Source organism: Loxodonta africana, chromosome 2 (genome assembly GCF_030014295.1).
Source record: "Loxodonta africana isolate mLoxAfr1 chromosome 2, mLoxAfr1.hap2, whole genome shotgun sequence".
Classification (NCBI taxonomy): domain Eukaryota; kingdom Metazoa; phylum Chordata; class Mammalia; order Proboscidea; family Elephantidae; genus Loxodonta; species Loxodonta africana.
The window spans coordinates 16,280,306-16,299,308 of NC_087343.1; positions in this window are offsets into that span (position 1 = coordinate 16,280,306).

Sequence of the window (19,003 nt, forward strand, 5' to 3'; positions counted from 1 at the left end):
TTTAATTGTATGTAGACCAGGTGTGAGCAAACTATGTCCCACAGGTAAAATTCAGCCTACTGCCAGTTCTTATAAAGAAAGTTTTATTGAAGCACAGCCACACTCATTCATTCATTTATATATTTATATATATATTGCTTCCCCCACATGTCTGTCACTTTGTCATACTGTGGGGGCTTGCATGTTGCTGTGATGCTGAACGATATGCCACTGGTATTCAGATACCAGCAGAGTCACCCATAGAGGACAGGTTTGAGCTAAGCTTCCAGACTAAGACAGATTAGGAAAAAGGACCCTGCAGTCTATTTCTGAAAAGCATTAGCCAGTGAAAACCTTATGAATAGCAGTGGAACATTGATATAGTACTGGAAGATGAGCCCCCCAGCTTAGAAGGCACTCAAGAGCTGCCTCCTCAAAGTACAGTCGACCTTAATGACGTGGATGGAGTAAAGCTTTCTGGACCTTCATTTGCTGATGTGGCACGACTCAAGATGAGAAGAAACAATTGCAAATATCCATTAATAATCAGAACTTGGAATGTACAAAGTATGAATCTAGGAAAATTGGAAATCATCAAAAATGAGATGCAACACATAAACATCAATATCCTAGGCATTAGTGAGCTGAAATGGACTGGTATTGGCCATTCTGAATTGGACAATCATATAGTCTACCATGCTGAAAATGACAACTCAAAGAGGAATGGTGTTTGCATTCATGATCAAAAAGAACGTTTCAAGATCTATCCTGAAGTACAACACGATCAGTGATAGGATAATATCCATACTCCTACAAGGAAGACCAGTTAATACGACTATTATTCAAATTTACACACCAACCACTAGGGCAAAAGATGAAGAAATAGAAGATTTTTATCAGTTGCTGCAGTCTGAAATTGATAGAACATGCAATCAAGATGCATTGATAATTACTGGTGACTGGAATATGAAAGTTGAAAACAAAGAAGGATCAGTAGTTAGAAAATATGGCCTTGGTGATAGAAATAATGCCAGAGATCGAATGATAGAATTTTGCAAGACCAATGACTTCTTCATTGCAAATACCTTCTTTCACCAACATAAACAGAGACTATACACATGGACCTCATCAGAGGGAACACACAGAAATCAGATTGACTACGTCTGTGGAAAGAAAGCTCAATATCATCAGTCAGAATAAGGCCAGGGGCTGACTGTGGAACAGACCATCAATTGCTCATATGCAAGTTCAAGCTGAAACTGAAGAAAATCACAGCAAGTCCACGAGAGCCAAAATATGACCTTGAGTATATCCCACCCACATTTAGAGACCATCTCAAGAATAGATTTGAGGTATTGAACACTAGTGACCAAAGACCTGATGAGTTGTTGAATGACATCAAGGACATCATCCATGAAGAAAGCAAGAAGTCATTGAAAAGACAGGAAAGAAAGAAAAGACCAAATTGTACGTCAGAAGAGACTCTGAAACTTGCTCTAGAACGTTGAGCAGCTAAAGCAAAAGGAAGAATTGATAAAGTAGAAGAACTGAACGGAATATATCAAAGGGCATCTTGATAAGACAAAGTATTATAATGACATGTGCAAAGAGCTAGAGATGGAAAACCAAAAGGGAAGAACATGCTTGGCATTTCTCAAGCTGAAAGAGCTGAAGAAAAAATTCAAGCCTCATGTTGCAATAGTGAAGGATTCCATGGGGAAAATATAAAACAACAGAGGAAGCATCAAAAGAAGATGGGAGGAATACACAGAGTCAATACACCAAAAAGAATTAGTCAATGTTCAACTATTTCAAGACGTGGCATATGGTCAGTAACTGATGTTACTGAAGGAAGAAGTCCAAGCTGCTCTGAAGGCATTGGGGAGAAACAAGGCTCTAGGAATTGATGGAATATCAATTGAGATGTTTCAACAAACAGATGCAGCGCCAGAGGTATTCACTTGTCTATGCCAAGAAATATGGAGGACAGCTTCCTGGCCAACTGACTGGAAGAGATCCATATTTATGCCTATTCCCAAGAAAGGTGATCCAACCGAATGTGGAAATTATAGAATAATATCACATACAAGCAAAATTCTGCTGAAGATCATTCAAAAACAGCTGCAGCAGTATATCGACAGGGAACTGCCAGAATTTCAGGCCGGTTTCAGAAGAGGATGTGGAACCAGGGATATCATTGCTGATGTCAGATGGGTCCTGGCTGAAAGCAGAGAATACCAGAAGGATGTTTACCTGTGTTTTATTGACTATGCAAAGGCATTCGACTGTGTGGATCATAACAAATTATGGATAACATTGTGAAGAATGGGAATTCCAGAACACTTAATTGTGCTCATGAGGAACCTTTACATAGATCAAGAGACAGTTGTTCAGACAGAACAAGGGGATATTTATTGGTTTAAAGTCAGGAAAGGTGTGTGTCAGGGTTGTATCCTTTCACCATACCTATTCAATCTGTATGCTAAGCAAATAATACCAGAAGCTGGACTATATGAAGAAGAATGGGGCATCAGGATTGGAGGAAGACTCATTAACAACCTGCTTTATGCCGATGACACAACGTTGCCTCCTGAAAGTGAAGTGGACTTGAAGCACTTACTAATGAAGATGAAAAACCACAGCCTTCAGTATGGATTGCACCTCAACATAAAGAAAACAAAAATTCTCACAACTGGACCAGTGAGCAACATCATGATAAAAGGAGAAAAGGTTAAAGTTGTCAAGGATTTCATTTTACTTGGATCCATAATCAACTGCCATGGAAGCAGCAGTCAAGAAATTAAAAGACATTTTGCATTGGGTAAATCTGTTGCAAAGGACCTCTTCAAAGTGTTGAAGAGCAAAGATGTCACCCTGAAGACTAAGGTGCGCCTGACCCAAGCCATGGTATTTTCAATCACATCATATGCATGTGAAAGGTGGACAATGAGTAAGGAAGACCGAAGAAAAGTTGATGCCTTTGAATTTTGGCGTTGGCAAAGAATATTGAATATACCATGGACTGCCAAAAGAATGAACAAATCTGTCTTAGAAGAAGTACAGCCTGAATGCTTCTTAGAGGCAAGGATGGCAAGACTGTGTCTTACATACTTTGGACATGTTGTCAGGAGGGATCAGTCCCTGGAGAAGGGCATCGTGCTTGGCAGAGTACAGGGTCAGCGGAAAAAAGGAAGACTCTCAACGAGGTGGATTGACATAGTGGCTGCAACAATGAGCTCAAGCATAACAATGATTGTAAGGGTAGCTCAGGAGTGGGCAATGTTTCGTTCTGTTGTGCATAGGGTTGCTATGAGTCAGAACCAACTCAACAACACCTAACAACAACATATAGTTTACGGAACCCCGAGTGGCACATTGGTTAAGTGCTGGGCTGCTAATGAAAAGATTGGTGGTTTAAATCCAGCTGTTGCTCCTCAGGAGAAAAATGTGGCAGTTTGCTTCCGTAAGGACTACAACCTTAGAACCGTATGGGGCAGTTTTACTCTATCCTATAGGGTTGCTGGAAGTGGGAATGGATTCAATAGCAATAGGGTTTTTGGTTTTATATGAGTGTTTTCATATCTCAATGACAGAGCTGAGTAATTGCAACAGAGACAGTATGGTCCACAAAGACTGAAGTATATAATGTTTGTCTTTTTACAGAAAACATTTGCCAACCCAATATGGAAGAATGATTCCAACAAGGGGAGGTAAAAATTAGTCTCACCCATTTAAACACCACAAATGGTGGAAGGAAAGCCTTAAGAGGGATCCAGGGGAAGTTTACTGTGACAAAGCAGAGCTCTTTGCCTTCTGATTTTGAAGTTCTTCCCAGTGAAGGTGCAGAGAATACTGGCCTGCCCCTTGACTTTGGTCATGTGATTTATTTCAACCACCAAAAGGAAGAGTAAGTGAGAGTGTGCCTAGGCCTTAAGAGTCTTGCATTTTTCTGCTTGCCCCCTTGCTTGGTCATCACACTGAGAAGAACATGCCCAGATAGCCTGATGGTCTAAGGCAGAGGATGAGTGACACATGTAGTAAACCTCCCCCAGATAAGATAAACAAGCCAAGCCTGAACTAGATCAACCCCCAACCCCCACCCCAGTCAATCAGGAAACACTTAGATGTATGAGGCAAATAATGTATAGGGTTGGGTGCTACTGAGGTTTTGTGGTGACTTTTATGCAGCATCGTCGAGGCCACAATTAAGTGATTGCTAAGGACAGAACTCTAGGATGGGTCTCAAGGTTGCTCACCCCCTGGTGTACACAACCTAGAAAATTTCAAACTCTGAATATGCGGAATTTTACTCTCATGGTTAAGCTATGTTCTGTGCCACAGTTAACTTTAAGAAAGGGGGATTATCTGGATAAAAAAAAAAAAAAGATAGAACTGATTTAATCACATAAGCCCTTTAAGTCTGGATCTAAAGGGCAAAGACAGGGAGAAGTCCAAGATTTGAAGGATGAGAAGGATTTGATGTACCTCTGTTGGCTTAAAGATAAAGGAAGCACACAGTACCTAGAAGCAGAGAACAGATGCCAGCTGACAGCCAGCAAGGAAATGGCAACCTCAGTCCTTCAACCACAGGGAACTGAATTTTACCGACAACCTTAATAAGCTTAAAAAAAAAAAAGATTGTCCTGGAGTCAATTCTGATTCATGGCAACCCCATATGTTTCAGAGTAGAGCTGTACTCCGTAGAGTTTTCAATGGCTATGATCTTTTGGAAGGAGATCTTGAGGCTTTTCTCCCAAGGATCCCCTGGGTGTATTCGAATCATCAAACTTTCCATTAGTAGCTGAGATTTTAACAATTTGTGCCACGTAGCAACTCTTAATTAGCTCAGAAGTGGATTACCCTCAGAGCCCCCCGAGGAAAACTCAGTCGAGCTGAGACCTTGATTTCAGTCTCGTGATAGTCTGAGCAGAAAACCCTTCCATGCTATGCTGAACTTCTGCGCTTACAGAACTGTGTGAGCTATTGTTTAAGCTGCTATATTTGTGATAATTTGTTATGCACCAATAGAAAACTAACACAATGATACAACCTCTTTGATCTCCATTTTCATCCTCTGTAAAATATGGACAAAAAAGTATCCCTGTCTCATTGGAGTGTTGTGAAAATTAATGAAATAATGTAATTTTATTATAGTGCCAAGTATGTAGTAAGCACTCAACTCTTCTTATTATTTTTAATGATACCATTAGTGGCTTGTAATTCAACCTAATTATAGTCAGTATTGAAGACAATAGCCAATGATACAATGATGAACTCTAGAACGTATGAACATTCCAATAAATGTTTGATAAACAAATGAATGAATAAATTGATGTGTCTGGAAACTGGAGAGTGGGTTTAAGCCTGCAAGGAGCAAAAAGTTCTATCTCTGGGAAGAAAAAGAATGAAGGGCCTAAAAACTAGGCTGTAATATGAGATATGGGAATATTGTTCTATGTTCTAATTAGATTCCATACTCTGTCATTCTGTGCTCTAATTAGATCCCATACTCTGGGCAATTATAATTACACATTTCAATAGAATTATAAAAGCTACCGTAAAATATACTTCAATTAATGTTTCTTCAATAGAAATAGAGTACTGGATGACAACGGGAAAACTTTACTCAAATTTAGCATTCTTGTAAAAGGGGGCTACAGAATCAATTTGAGAGTTGTCACCTGTCATCAAGTTGACTCTGACTCATGATGACCTTATGTACAACAGTACAAAGTGTTGCCTGGCCCTTTGTTGTCCTCATAATCACCAGCATTTTGAATCCATTATTTGAGGCTGTTGTGCCATTCCATCCCAGCAAGTGTCTTCCTCACTCTGGGTGGCCATATACTTCACCAAACACAACGTCTTCTTCTAGCAATTGATCTCTCTGATGATATGTGCAAAGCAAGTGAGTCAGATACTGCTCTGTTGTGATCCATAGAGTTTTCATTGGCTAATTTTTGGAAGCTTATCACCAGGCCTTTCGTCTTAGTCTGCCTTAGTCTGGAAGCTCCGCTGAAGCCTGTCTACCATGGGTGACCCTGCTGGTATTTGAAATACTGGTGGCATAGCTTCCAGCATCATAGCAACACACAAGCCACCACAGTAGGACAAACTGACACGGGTAGTGGATGTTGACTTCTATAGGACTTCAATTCTATAGGGTTTTATGATGAAAAGGTAAGCAGTGCCTGTGGGCCCCACCTAGGTCATATATCTACAGAAATAGCAATTCTCAATGTATTTCTCTGTGGAGTTCACATGGCAGATGTACTTCTAAGGCAAAATCCCCCATTAGTGATCTTTCTTCATTCTCCTCAAGATAGAGTAACCAACGGTGGCTGTTGTTATCAGCTGGCATTGAGTCAGCTCTGACTCAGGTACATGGATTCATGGTGACTCCATGCACAACAGAAGAAAATATCACCCAGTCTTGAACCATCTTTACTGTCATTGGTATGCTCTAGTCCATTGTTGCAGCCGCTGTGTATTTTGAGTGCCTTCTAACCTTTGGGACTCATGTTCCACCACTATATCAGATAATATGCAGTTGTGATCCATAGGGTAGTCACTGGCTAATTTGTGCAAGTAGATTTCCAGGCCTTTCTTCCTAGTCTATCTTAATCTGGAAGCTCTGCTAAAACCTGTCCACCATGGCTGACCTTGCTGGTATTTAAATTACCAGTGGCATAGCTTCCAGCATCATAGCAACACATAAGCCATAATGTAAGCTGACAGACGGGTAGTAAAATTTGAATGTATAATTGTTTTATTTGGGGATTTTTTTCATCTATAAAGGAAACCTATTTTAATATTATTGTGTTATTTATCCTTCTCAAGAAATCACTTTCTAATGTTGGAGCCTCTTGAATTTCAACTTGACTATTCCTGAATGCTGAAACTTCCCGTGTAGAAATTGTAGATCTGCTATATTTAAGGCCATACCACAAGGCTATGCTGACTATGGCCCAGCTGAAGAATTCTCAGACTATATCAAATATACTGAACAAAGCCTTGTTCATTTACATATATATGCACATATTACAGTGGATATTAAAAATGGAGTTATCTCATTATGCATTAGGCAAACATTAGGCAAATTGTTTCCATAATTTTCATATAATAGCCACAAAACCTGTTTCCTTATCAATGTGTCGTATGATTACCACATACCATTTGCAATCAGTTCATTTTGCATTCCTCTACTAAAATACATTTGCCATCTGCTGGCTCACTCAAAAATGATCGATCCTTTTCAGTCAGGTTGCCTTGCACTTCAGCCACGCCATCACTTTGAAACATTGAAAATACAGAGATTCTATTTGGAATGCAATTGAATAAATCATTATGCAGGGTGCTTGGCATTTTACCAAGTTGGAGGTGTTTCACTCTATTTCTCAGTAACTGGAAATATACAGCTTTATGTCCAGCTCTCAATCAGATTCTTTGGTGGCTGCAGTAGGTATATTTACTGACAAGACCAACGTTGAGAAGGCACAAGCTAGACTTGAGGCAAACACCTCTACTTATGCCTCATACCAACAGTGAGGTGCAGAAGGAAGGTAGGAAAGCTGAAAAATCCAAAAATAAAAAGACTTAGCAAAAAGATGAGACAAAAATATAAGGCAAGTTTGAGAGCAACATACAAATTTCTTCTCTGCGCCTCCAGTTCTCTGTCTACAAAATTAGAGATGTAGAGATGTGGGATTGAGGTCTTATCCAGTATAGCGTTGGAGGATGTTAACTTTCAGAGAGATGGAAATAACTCACAATAGAAAAATGCAGATATTCTTAAGGCTTATGACCCAGTGTGACCCTTGCTTTATTTTTAGCAATACTCGCCTCTCCTGCCATAGCACAATCATTAAACTCATGCGTTTTGGGCTCAGGCAGGCTTGGGTTCAAATCCTGACTCTGTTACTATTTAACTTTGGATAAATTACCAAGATATCTTAGGCCTAATTTCCTCACCTGTAAAATGAAAAAGATGATAGTCCATGCTTCTTACTCCTTTGTTTTTTTTAATGATGAAATTTAACAGTCCACTTTAGTCTTTGCACATAAGAAGTGTGAAATAAAGGTTAAATGCTATTGTTTTTTACTCTTATTTTTGTTACAATTATTCTTTGTAATATTTATGTGAGAAAGACTGCATCCAAACACAGAATTAGGTCTTGTATAGACACGATTTCATAAGGAATTTTGTTTACCCTTGGTGTCAAGTCAATGGTTTGACCCAGTTCAGATCTTTTCATAATCAGTACACAGGGGAATTCTTTTACTGTGGGAATTATAAAGACAGAAAAGTGATAGGAGAAAATAAAATCATTACATGGAATTTAACATTATATATATGTATATATATACAGTTAGTTATGCATCACTACACCCAAGATAAAAAAACTCACTGCCGTTGAGTCAATTCCAACTCATAGCAACCCTACAGGACAGAGTAGAACTTCCCCACAGGGTTTCCAAGGAGTGGCTGGTGGATTTGAACTGCCAGCCTCTCGGTTAGCAGTTGAGCTCTTAACCATTGTGCCACCAAGATACATTCTGTGAAATAAGACATTATGTGATTTGAATATTGTGTAAACACAAGATTGGATGCTGCTGCCAACAAGTCAAAGGATACACCTTTATACAGTAAACTTTTTATTTGTAAGTAGGGAAAGTTCACATTAAAATGAAGAAAGAAAAGTACAGTATAGTACATACATAAAACAGTAACACAGGTGTTTGTTATGACTATCAAGATATATGTATTACAGGTTATATATGTACTGTACCACTATATGCCTGTTAGCACAATTGCTTTGTATATAAGAGACATGAGATAAACCTGTTGCATGGAGGAAGCTGTTGTGTTCGCTACATCAAGTTACCGCAGTTACATCCTTCTCCAATCAAGATTTCTGAACTGTATTATAACCTCATGGGACCACAGACTTAGATGCAATTGGATGTTGCCCAAACGGACATTATGTGGTACATGACTCTATGTATCCACCCACACACACACACATACACTAACCAAAAAAAACAAACCCGTTGCTGTCAATTCGGACTCATCGTGACCCTATAGAAAAGAGCAGAACTGCCCCATATGGTTTCCAAGGAGCAGCGGGTGCATTAGAACTGCTAATCTTTAGGTTAGCAGCTGTAGCTCTTAACCACTGTGCCACTCAGGATCCGTGTGTGTGTGTGCATATATGCATATATGCATATATATCTCCCTGGCAGCACAAAGAGTTAAATGCTTGACTACTAGCCAAAAGGTTGGCAGTTTGAACTCACTCACAGGTGCCTAGGAAGACAGGTCTGGAGATCTGTATCTGAAAGGCCACAGGATTAAAAATCCTATGGAGCAATTCTACTCTGCATACATGGGGTTGCCGTGAATCAGAATCAACTTGAACACAACTAACTATACATAGTATTGTATACTATATAATTACATAGTAAATAATTAATATATATTAGTATATATAGTGTTATATACATTAAAAAAAAAAAGTTGCCATCAAGTCTATTCCAACTCATAGCAACCCTATAGGACAAAGTAGAACTGACCCATAGGGTTTCCAAGGAGCACCTAGTAGATTTGAAGTGCTGACCTTTTGGTTAGCAGCCACAGCTCTTAACCACTACAGTGCAATTAATTCATGCATAGGGACTGGTATGCAGCAGGTAGACTCATGGCTGTCAGCTTGTCATACTGTGGTGGCTTGCCTGTTGCTATGATGCTGGAAGCTAGCCACCAGTATTTCAAATGCCAGCAGCATCACCCATGAGGGACAGGAATCAGCAGAACTTTCAGACTAAAGCAGACTGGGAAGAAGGACCTAGCAATCTACTTCTGAAAACATTGGCCAGTGAAAACCTTATGAATAGCAGCACAACTTTGTGTGATACAGTGCCAAAAGATGTGCCTCTCAAGTTGGAAGGCACTGGAAATAAGACTGGGGAAGAGCTGCCTCTTTAAAGTAGAGTTGACCTTAATGACATGGATGGAGTAAAGCTTTTGTGACCTTCATGTTCTGATGTGGCATGACTCAAAATGTGAAGAAACAGCTGCAAATATCCAGTAAAAATCAGAAAATGGAATGTACAAAATACAAATGTGGAACATTGGAAGTTGTCAAAAATGAAATGGAACACATAAGGATCAATATCCTAGGCATTCATGAGTTGAAATAGGCTGGTATTGGCCATTTTGAATCAGATAATCACATGGTCTACAATGTCGGAAATGACATGTTAAAGAGGAATGGCGTCACATTCATCATCAAAAAGAACATTCCAAGATCTATTCTGAAGTACAACACCATCAGTGATAGGATAATATTCATACTACTACAAGGGAAGCCGGTGAATATGACTATTATTCAAATTTACACAACCATCAGTGATGCCAAAGATGAAGAAATTGAAGACTTTTACCAACTTTTCCAGTCTGAAATTGATCAAACATGCAATCAAGATCCACTGATGATTACTAGTGATTGAACTGAAAAAATTGGAAGCAAAGAAGTTGAGTAAGTAGTTGAAAAATATGGCCTTGGTGATAGAAATGACCGGAGAGATCTCATGATAGTATTTAGCAAGACCAATGACTTCTTCATTGCCATACATTTTTCAAAAACATAAATGGCAACTATAAACAAAGACCTCACCGTACGGAATACACATGAATCAAATCAACTATATCTGTGGAAAGAGACAATGGAGAAGTTCAATATCATCAGTCAGAACAAGGCCAGGGGCTAAATGAGGAACAAACCATCAATTGCTCTTACATAAATTCAAGTTGAAGCTGAAGAAAATTTAAACGAGTCCATGAGAGCCAAAGTAGAAGCTTGAATGTATCCCACCTGAATTTAGAGACCATGTCAAGGATAGATGTGACACACTGAAAATGAATGACCGAAGACCAGATGAGTCATGGGATGACAACAGGGACATCACACAAGAAGAAAGCAAAGGATCATTAAAAAGATAGGAAAGAAAGAAAGGACCAAAATGAATGTCAGAAGAGACTCTGAAACTTGCTCTTGAAATGTAAACTAGCTAAAACAAAAGGAAGAAATGATGAAGTAAAAGAGCTGAAAAGAAGCTTTCAGAGGCTGGCTCAAGAAGACAAAGTAAAGTATTATAACGAAATGTGCAAAAGCAGAGTTAGAAAACCAAAAGGGAAGAACATGCTCTGGAATTCTCAAGCTGAAAGAGCTGAAGAAAAAAATCAAGACTAGAGTTGCGATATTGAAGGATTCTATGGGCAAAATATTGAATGATGCAGGAAGCATCAAAAGAGGATAGAAGGAATCTACAGAGTCATTGTACAAAAAAGTATTGGTTGACATTTCTATATCTCCACTTAATCTTTTCATCATACTTATTCAACCTGTATGCTGAGCAAATAAACCGAGAAGCTGGACGATATGAAGAACAGAATCAGGACAGGAGGAAGACTCTTCTGCGATATGCAGATAACACAACCTTGCTTGCTGAAAGCAAAGAAGACTTGAATCACTAACTGATGGAGATAAAAAACTACAGCTTTCCATATGGATAATGCCTCAACATAAAGCAAAAATTCTTACAACTGGAACAAAAAGCAACATCATGATAAATGGAGAAAAGATCGAAGTTGTCAAGGATTTCATTTTACTTGGATCCACAATCAACACCCATGGAAGCAGCAGTCAAAGAAATTAAGTAAAGTATTGTGCTGGGAAAATTTGCTGCAACTTCATATGGAAGGGAAAGAGGCCCTGGATAAATTAGGCATTACCGAAAAAGAACAAAGTGGGAGGCCTTATTTTACCTGATTTTAGAATCTATTATACCGCCACAGTAGTCAAAACTGGCTGGTACTGGTACAACAACAAATACATGACCAATGGAACAGAATTGAGAATCCAGACATAAATCTATCCACATATGAGCAGTTGATATTTGACAAAGGCCACAAAACAGTTAAATGGGGAAAAGACAGTCTTTTTAACAAATGGCACTGGCATAACTGGGTATCCTGCAAAAAAATGAAACAAGACCCGTACCTCAGTCCATGCACAAAAACTAACTCAAAATGGGTCAAAGACCTAAATACAAAATCTAAAAGGATAAAGATCATGGAAGAAAAAAATAGGGACAATGTTAGGAGCCCTAATTCATGGCATAAATAGTATATAAAACATTATAAAGAATGTAGAAGAAAAACTAGATAACTGGGAGCTCCTAAAAACCAAACACCTATGGTCATCCAAAGACATCACCAAAAGAGTAAAAAGACTACCTACACACTGGTAGGTAGTGTGTTTCTAGGAATTCATCCATTTCTTCTTGGTTTTCAAATTTGTTTGAGTATAGTTTTTCATAATAATCTGATATGATTCTTTTAATTTCAGCTGGGTCTGTTGTAATATTGCCCATCTCATTTCTTATTCGGGTTATTTGCTTCCTCTCCTGTTTTTCTTTTGTCAGTTTGACTAGTGGTTTATCAATTTTGTTGATTTTTTTCAAAAAACCAGCTTTTGGTCTTGTTAATTCTTTCAATTGTTTTTCTGTTTTCTATTTCATTTAGTTCAGCTCTAATTTTTATTATTTGTTTTCCTCTGGTGCCTGATGGATTCTTTTGTTGCTCTCTTTCTATTCAGGTTGTAGGGATAGTTCTTTGATTTGGGCCCTTTCTTCTTTTTGAATGTGTGCATTTATTGATATAAATTGGCCTCTGAGCACCACTTTTGCTGTGTCCCAAAGGTTCTGATAGGAAGTGTTTTCATTCTCATTGGATTCTCTGAATTTCTTTATTCCATCCTTAATGTCTTCTATAATCCAGTCTTTTTTGAGCAGGGTATTGTTCAGTTTCCCAGTGTTTGATTTCTTTTCCCTGCTTTTCCTGTTATTGATTTCCACTTTTATGGCCTTATGGTCAGAGAAGATGCTTTGTAATACTTCAATGTTTGGGATACTGCTAAGGCTTGCTTTATGACCTAGTACGTGGTCTATTCTACAGAATGTTCCATGTGCACTAGAAAAGAAAGTATAGTTGGTTGCTGTTGGGTGGAGTGTTCTGTATAAGTCTACGAGATCAAGTTGGTTGATTGTGGCATTTAGATCTTTCGTGTCTTTATTGAGCTTCTTTCTGGATGTCCTGTCCTTCATCGAAAGTGGTATGTTGAAGTCTCCTACTATTATTGTGGAGCTGTCTATCTCACTTTTCAATGCTGATAGAGTTTGTTTTATGCATCTTGCAGCCCTGTCATTGGGTGCGTAAATACTTAATATGGTTATATCTTCTTGGTGTATTGTCCCTTAATCATTATATAGTGTCCTTCCTTATCTTTTATGATGGGTTTAACTGTAAAGTCTATTTTTCAGAAATTAATATTGCCACTCCTGCTCTTTTTTGATTGTTTTTTGCTTGATATATTTTTTCCATCCTTTGAGTTTTAGTTTGTTTGTGTCTCTAAGTCTAAGATGTGTCTCTTGTAGGCAGCATATAGACAGATCTTGTTTTTGAATCCATTCTGCCACTCTCTGTCTCTTTATTGGTGCATTTAGTCCATTTACATTCAGGGTAGTTATGGATAGGTATGAATTTAGTGCTGTCATTTTGATGCCTTTTTTTGTGTGTCGTTGACAGTTCCTTTTTCCCTCTTGAATTTATGTGCTGAGTAGATTTTCTTTACATATTGTCTTTTCCTCATATTTGTTGTTGTTGATTTTGTTTCTGCTGAGTCTGTATTTTTCCCTTGTATTTTATTTTGATGAGTAGGATAGTTTGTCTCCTTTGTGGTTACCTTATTATTCACCTCTATTTTTCTAAATTTATAACTAACTTTTATTTCTTTGTATCGCCATTTCTTCCTTTCCGTATGGAAGGTGTATGATTACATTTCTTAATCCCTCTTTATTATTTTAATATTGTCTTCTTTTATATAATAACATCGCCCTTACCTGTGTTGGGCTTTTTTTTTTTTTTTTAATCTTTCTTTGTTTTTTTGGACTTTCCTGTCTGGGTTGACTTCTGGTTGCTCTGCCCAGTGTTCTAGTCTTGGGTTGATACCTGATATTATTGATTTTCTAACCAAAAAACTCCCTTTAAGTATTTTTTATAGTTTTGATTTGGTTTTTACAAATTCCCTAAACTTTTGTTTATCTGGAAATGTCTTAATTTCACCTTCATATTTAAGAGACAATTTTGCTGGATATAGGATTCTTGGCAGGCAATTTTTTCCCTTCCATTTTTTAAATATGTCATCCCATTGCCTTCTTGCCTGCCTGGTTTCTGCTGAGTAGTTTGAGCTTATTTTTATTGGCTCTCCTTTGTAGGTGACTTTTCGTTTATCCCTCGCTGCTCATATAATTCTCTCTTTATGTTTGGTTTTGGCAAGCTTGATTATAATATGTCTTGGTGACCTATGTGGAGTTCAATGAGCATTTTGGATAGATATGTTCTCATCTTTCACAATATTAGAGAATTTTTCTGCCAACAAATCTTCAACAATTTTCTCTGTATTTTCTGTTATCCCTCCCTGTTCTGGTACTCCAATCACTCGTAGGTTATTTCTCTTGATAGAGTCCCATATGATTCTTAAGGTTTCTTCATTTTTTAAAATTCTTTCATCTGATTTTTCTTCATATATATTAGTGCCAAGTGATTTATCTTTGAGTTCAGAAATTCTAGCTTCTACTTGCTCAATTCTGCTCCTCTGACTTTCTGTTGGGTTGTCTAATTCTGTAATTTTATTGTTAATCTTCTGAATTTCTTATTGCTGTCTGTCTATAGATTTTTCAAGCTTATTAAACTTCTCATTATGTTCCTGAATAATCTTTCTAATTTCTTCAGCTGCTTTATCTCTGTGTTCCTTGGCTTGTTCTGCATATTGCCTCATTTCCTTCCTGATGTCTTGAAGGGTTCTGTATATTAAACTTTTGTATTCTACATCTGGTAATTCCAGGAATGCACTTTTATCTGGAAGATCCCTGGATTCTTTGTTTTGAGAGCCTGTTGAGGTGATCATGGTCTGTTTCTTTATGTGACATGATATTGACTGTTGTCTGCGAGACATCTATAAGTTATTGTATTAGTTTATGCTTGCTTACTGTGTCATAGCTGCTTGCTTTGTTTTGTTTTGGTATACCCCTATGGGTTGCTTGAGTGAGCTAGCTTGATTATTTTCACCTTTGGAGCTCTGATGTCCTGTCCCCAGCAGGTTAGAACTGTTGTCAGGTATATCAGTCTAGGAGTCGGTTCAGTTTTCTTGTATGACTTCAGCTGAGGTTTCCAGGTAGCTGATCATCAAGTGTGTGGTACAGGCTCTATCCTACAGTCTTAGAGGGGTGGGGGTGATTGGCGTATATACCAGTATTTGATTGCAGCAGGGGGTCACGTTCTGGGCAGTGCGGGGGACTGAGAACTGACCCCTAAATGTCTCTGAGGAAAATGCGTCTCTGTTTCCTACAGTGTGCTGGTGAGTGGGTTCTGCAGAGGGACCATGGGCACCCAAAGTTCTTGGTTGTAAGGACTGGGAGGCACCAGTTATCTTTGGTCCCCTGTCACAGGTGGCCGAGTGACCTGAGTGGAGCTACCAGTCCTTAGGTCCCTGATGTGGGTAGGTGAGGACCTTGTTTAATAGCTGCTGAAGCCAGCTTGGGGTGGGGCAGTGCGGGAAAATATATGCAAGTACTTAGCTTTTTCCGAAAGCGCCGTTCTCCTCAGCTCCCGGAGGTGGGAGTAGGCTGTGTGGCTGGCTGCTTCTTCCTGAGGATACTGCGGCAGAATGCTAGTACCAGCGTGCCACCGCCACAGCCGCCACTCTGGGAATGTTGCCTGATGTTCACTGCAATTCAGGTCCGGTAACTCCTCTCCACTTCTGAATGGTCTCTTCCTCCCCCTGTCCCTCAGTTCATTGTCTAAGCTTGCCTTTGATGCTCAGGGCTCCCAGCTTGTCACAAATATACTCGTTTCACTTGTCTTTTTGGGTCTTTGTTGTAAAGAGGGCTCACCGGAAGCTTCTTTCTATTCTGCCCTCTTGGCTCTGCCCCCCATTCTTTATTTTTTCTGTGACCAGTTACACACAAATTATTCTGCACCTCTTTATGCTTAATTGTGCTGATCTGTAGATCTCTTTTTCAGGCTTGCTTTTTTCTGAATAAAAATTTTATTCTACAGTTTTGGTGATAAGTTTCTAGTTGGCACTTTTCATTTATGCACTCAAAGTATTAAGCAACTGATGGTGATCTGTCTTGCCCTGCTATGCCAACCCTAAAACACTAATAATCCATACCTGTCCTCTCAGTCTGACCCTGCCTGAACACACCTACCTGAAATAATCTGAAGATTTGTTAGATTACAGTAAATTACACTTATTGTTTCACATCAATATACTCACATGGACCAATGCAAAGTACTTATTCTATACTGAGCTGTATTGGTCACTTAAGGCAAGGGGTCAACCGCAGAATAGATCATCAATTGCTCATATGCAAGTTCAAGTTGACAAAAGAAAATTTTTAAAAAATCCACAACAGCCAAAGTAGGAACTTGAATACATTCACCTGAATTTAGAGACCATCTCAAGAATAGATGCAACTCATTGAAAACTAATGACTGAAGACCAGATGAGTTGTGGATTGACATCAAGGACAACATACATGAAGAAAGCAAAAGGTCATTGAAAAGACAGGAAAGAAAGAAAAGACCAAAATGGATGTCAGAAAAGACTCTGAAAGTTGCCCTTGAAAGTAGAGTAGCTAAAGCGAAAGGGAAGAAATTATGAAGTAAGGAGCTGAGCAGATATTTCAAAGGCCAGCTTGAGAAAGTAAATTATTACAATGAAATGTGCAAAATTCTAGAGTTAGAACACCAAAAGGGAAGAACATGCCCCAGAATTCTCAAGATGAAAAAACTGAAGAAAAAATCCAAGCCTCAAGTTGCAATACTGAAAGATTCTTTCAATGCAGGAAGCATCAAAAGAAGATGGAAGGAAATCACAGAGGTGCTGTACCAAAAAGAACTGGACAATGTTGAACCACTTCAGGAGGTAGCATATGATCAAGAACCGATGGTTCTAAAGGAAAACATCCAAGCTGCACTGAGGCATTGGCAAAAACAAGGCTCCAGGATTATTAAGATGTTTCAACAAATGGATGCAACACTGGAAGCTTACTCTTCTACGCCAAGAAATTTGGAAGACAGCTAAACCTGGTCAACCAATAGGAAGAGATCCATATTTTTGCCTATTCCAAAGGATGACCCAGTGGAATGTGAAAATTATCAAACAATATCATTAATATCACACACAAGTAAAATTTTGCTGAAGATAATTCGAAAAAGAGTTGCAACAGTACATCTACAAGCAACATCCAGAAATTCAAGATGGATTCAGAAGACAACATGGAACAAGGGATATCATTGCTTATGTCAATATGGGCCTCAGCTGAAATCAGAGTATATCAGAAAAATGTTTGCCTTTGTTTTATAGACTACGGAAAGACATTCGACTGTGTGGATAATAACAAATTACAGATAACATTGTGAAGAATGGGAATTCCAGAACACTTAATTGTGCTCATAAGGAACCTGTATGTAGACCAAGAGGCAGTTGTTGGAACAGATCAAGGGGTTACTATGTGGTTTAAACTTAGGAAAGATGTACGTCAATGTTGTATCTTTTCACCATATTTATTCAATCTGTATACTGAGCAAATAATCTGAGAATCTGGACTATATGAAGAAGAATGTGGCATCAGGATTGGTCGAAGACTCATCAACAACCTGGATTATGCAGATGACACAACCTTGCTTGCTGAAAGTGAAGAGGACTTGAAGCACTTTTTTGATGAAGATCAAAGGCCACAGATAGCACATCAACATAAAGGAAATAAAAATTCTCACAGCTGGATCAATAAACAATATTGCAATAATCGGAGGAAAGTTTGAAGTTGTCAAGGATTTCATTTTACTTGGATCCACAATCAATGCCCATGGAAACAGCAGTTAAGAAATTAAATGGCATATTTCATTGGACAAATCTGCTGCAAAAGACCTTTTCAAAGAGTTCAAGAGCAAAGATGTCACTTTGAGGGCTAAGGTGTTCCTGACCTAAGACTCGGTATTTTCAATCACTTCATATGCATGCAAAAACTGGATAATGAATAAGGAAGATTGAAGAAGAAGTGATGCCTTTGAACTATGGTGTTGGAGAAGAATATGGAATATACCGTGGACTGCCAGAACAAACATCTGTTTTGTATGAAGTACAGCCAGAATTCTCCTTAGAAGTGAGAATGGAGAGACTTCATCTCATGTAGTTTCGACATGTTATCAGGACAGACTAATCCCTGGAGAAGGACATCATGCTTGGTAAATAGAGGTTCAGTGAAAAAGAGGAAGACCCTCTGTGAGATGGGCTGACACAGTGGCTGCAACAGTGGGCTCCAACATAGATTGTGAGGATAGCACAGGATTGGGCAATGTTTTGTTCTGTTGTATATAGGGTCACTATGAGTCCGAACTGAATCCAGGGCACCTAACAACATCAACAAAAACATTGAACACTTGTCATTGTTTCTAGATTAGGGAAGATGCATGAGGTAGACATTTTAGGCTAAGAGATCTAGAGGTCAGTTAGAATGTTAACCTGCAGTTACTGTTTTTTCTACTCAAAAAATATATGCAAATTAATACATTGTTGCTGTTAGGTGCTGTTAAGTTCTAATTTTGTCCTAATTTTCTTCAGCTTCAACTTGAATTTGCATATGAGCAACTGATGGTGTATTCCTCAGTCGGCCGCTGGCCTTGTTCAGACTAATGGTATTGAAGTTTTCCATTATCTCTTTCCACAGATACAGTCAATTTAATTCCTGTCTATTCCATCTGGCAAGGTCCGCGTGTAAGCTCACCATTTATCTTTGTGAAAAAAAGGTACTTGCAATGAAATTGTTGGTCTTGCAAAATTCTGTGATTCAACCTTCAGCAAGGTCGTATTTTCCAACTACTATTCCTTCTTCTTTG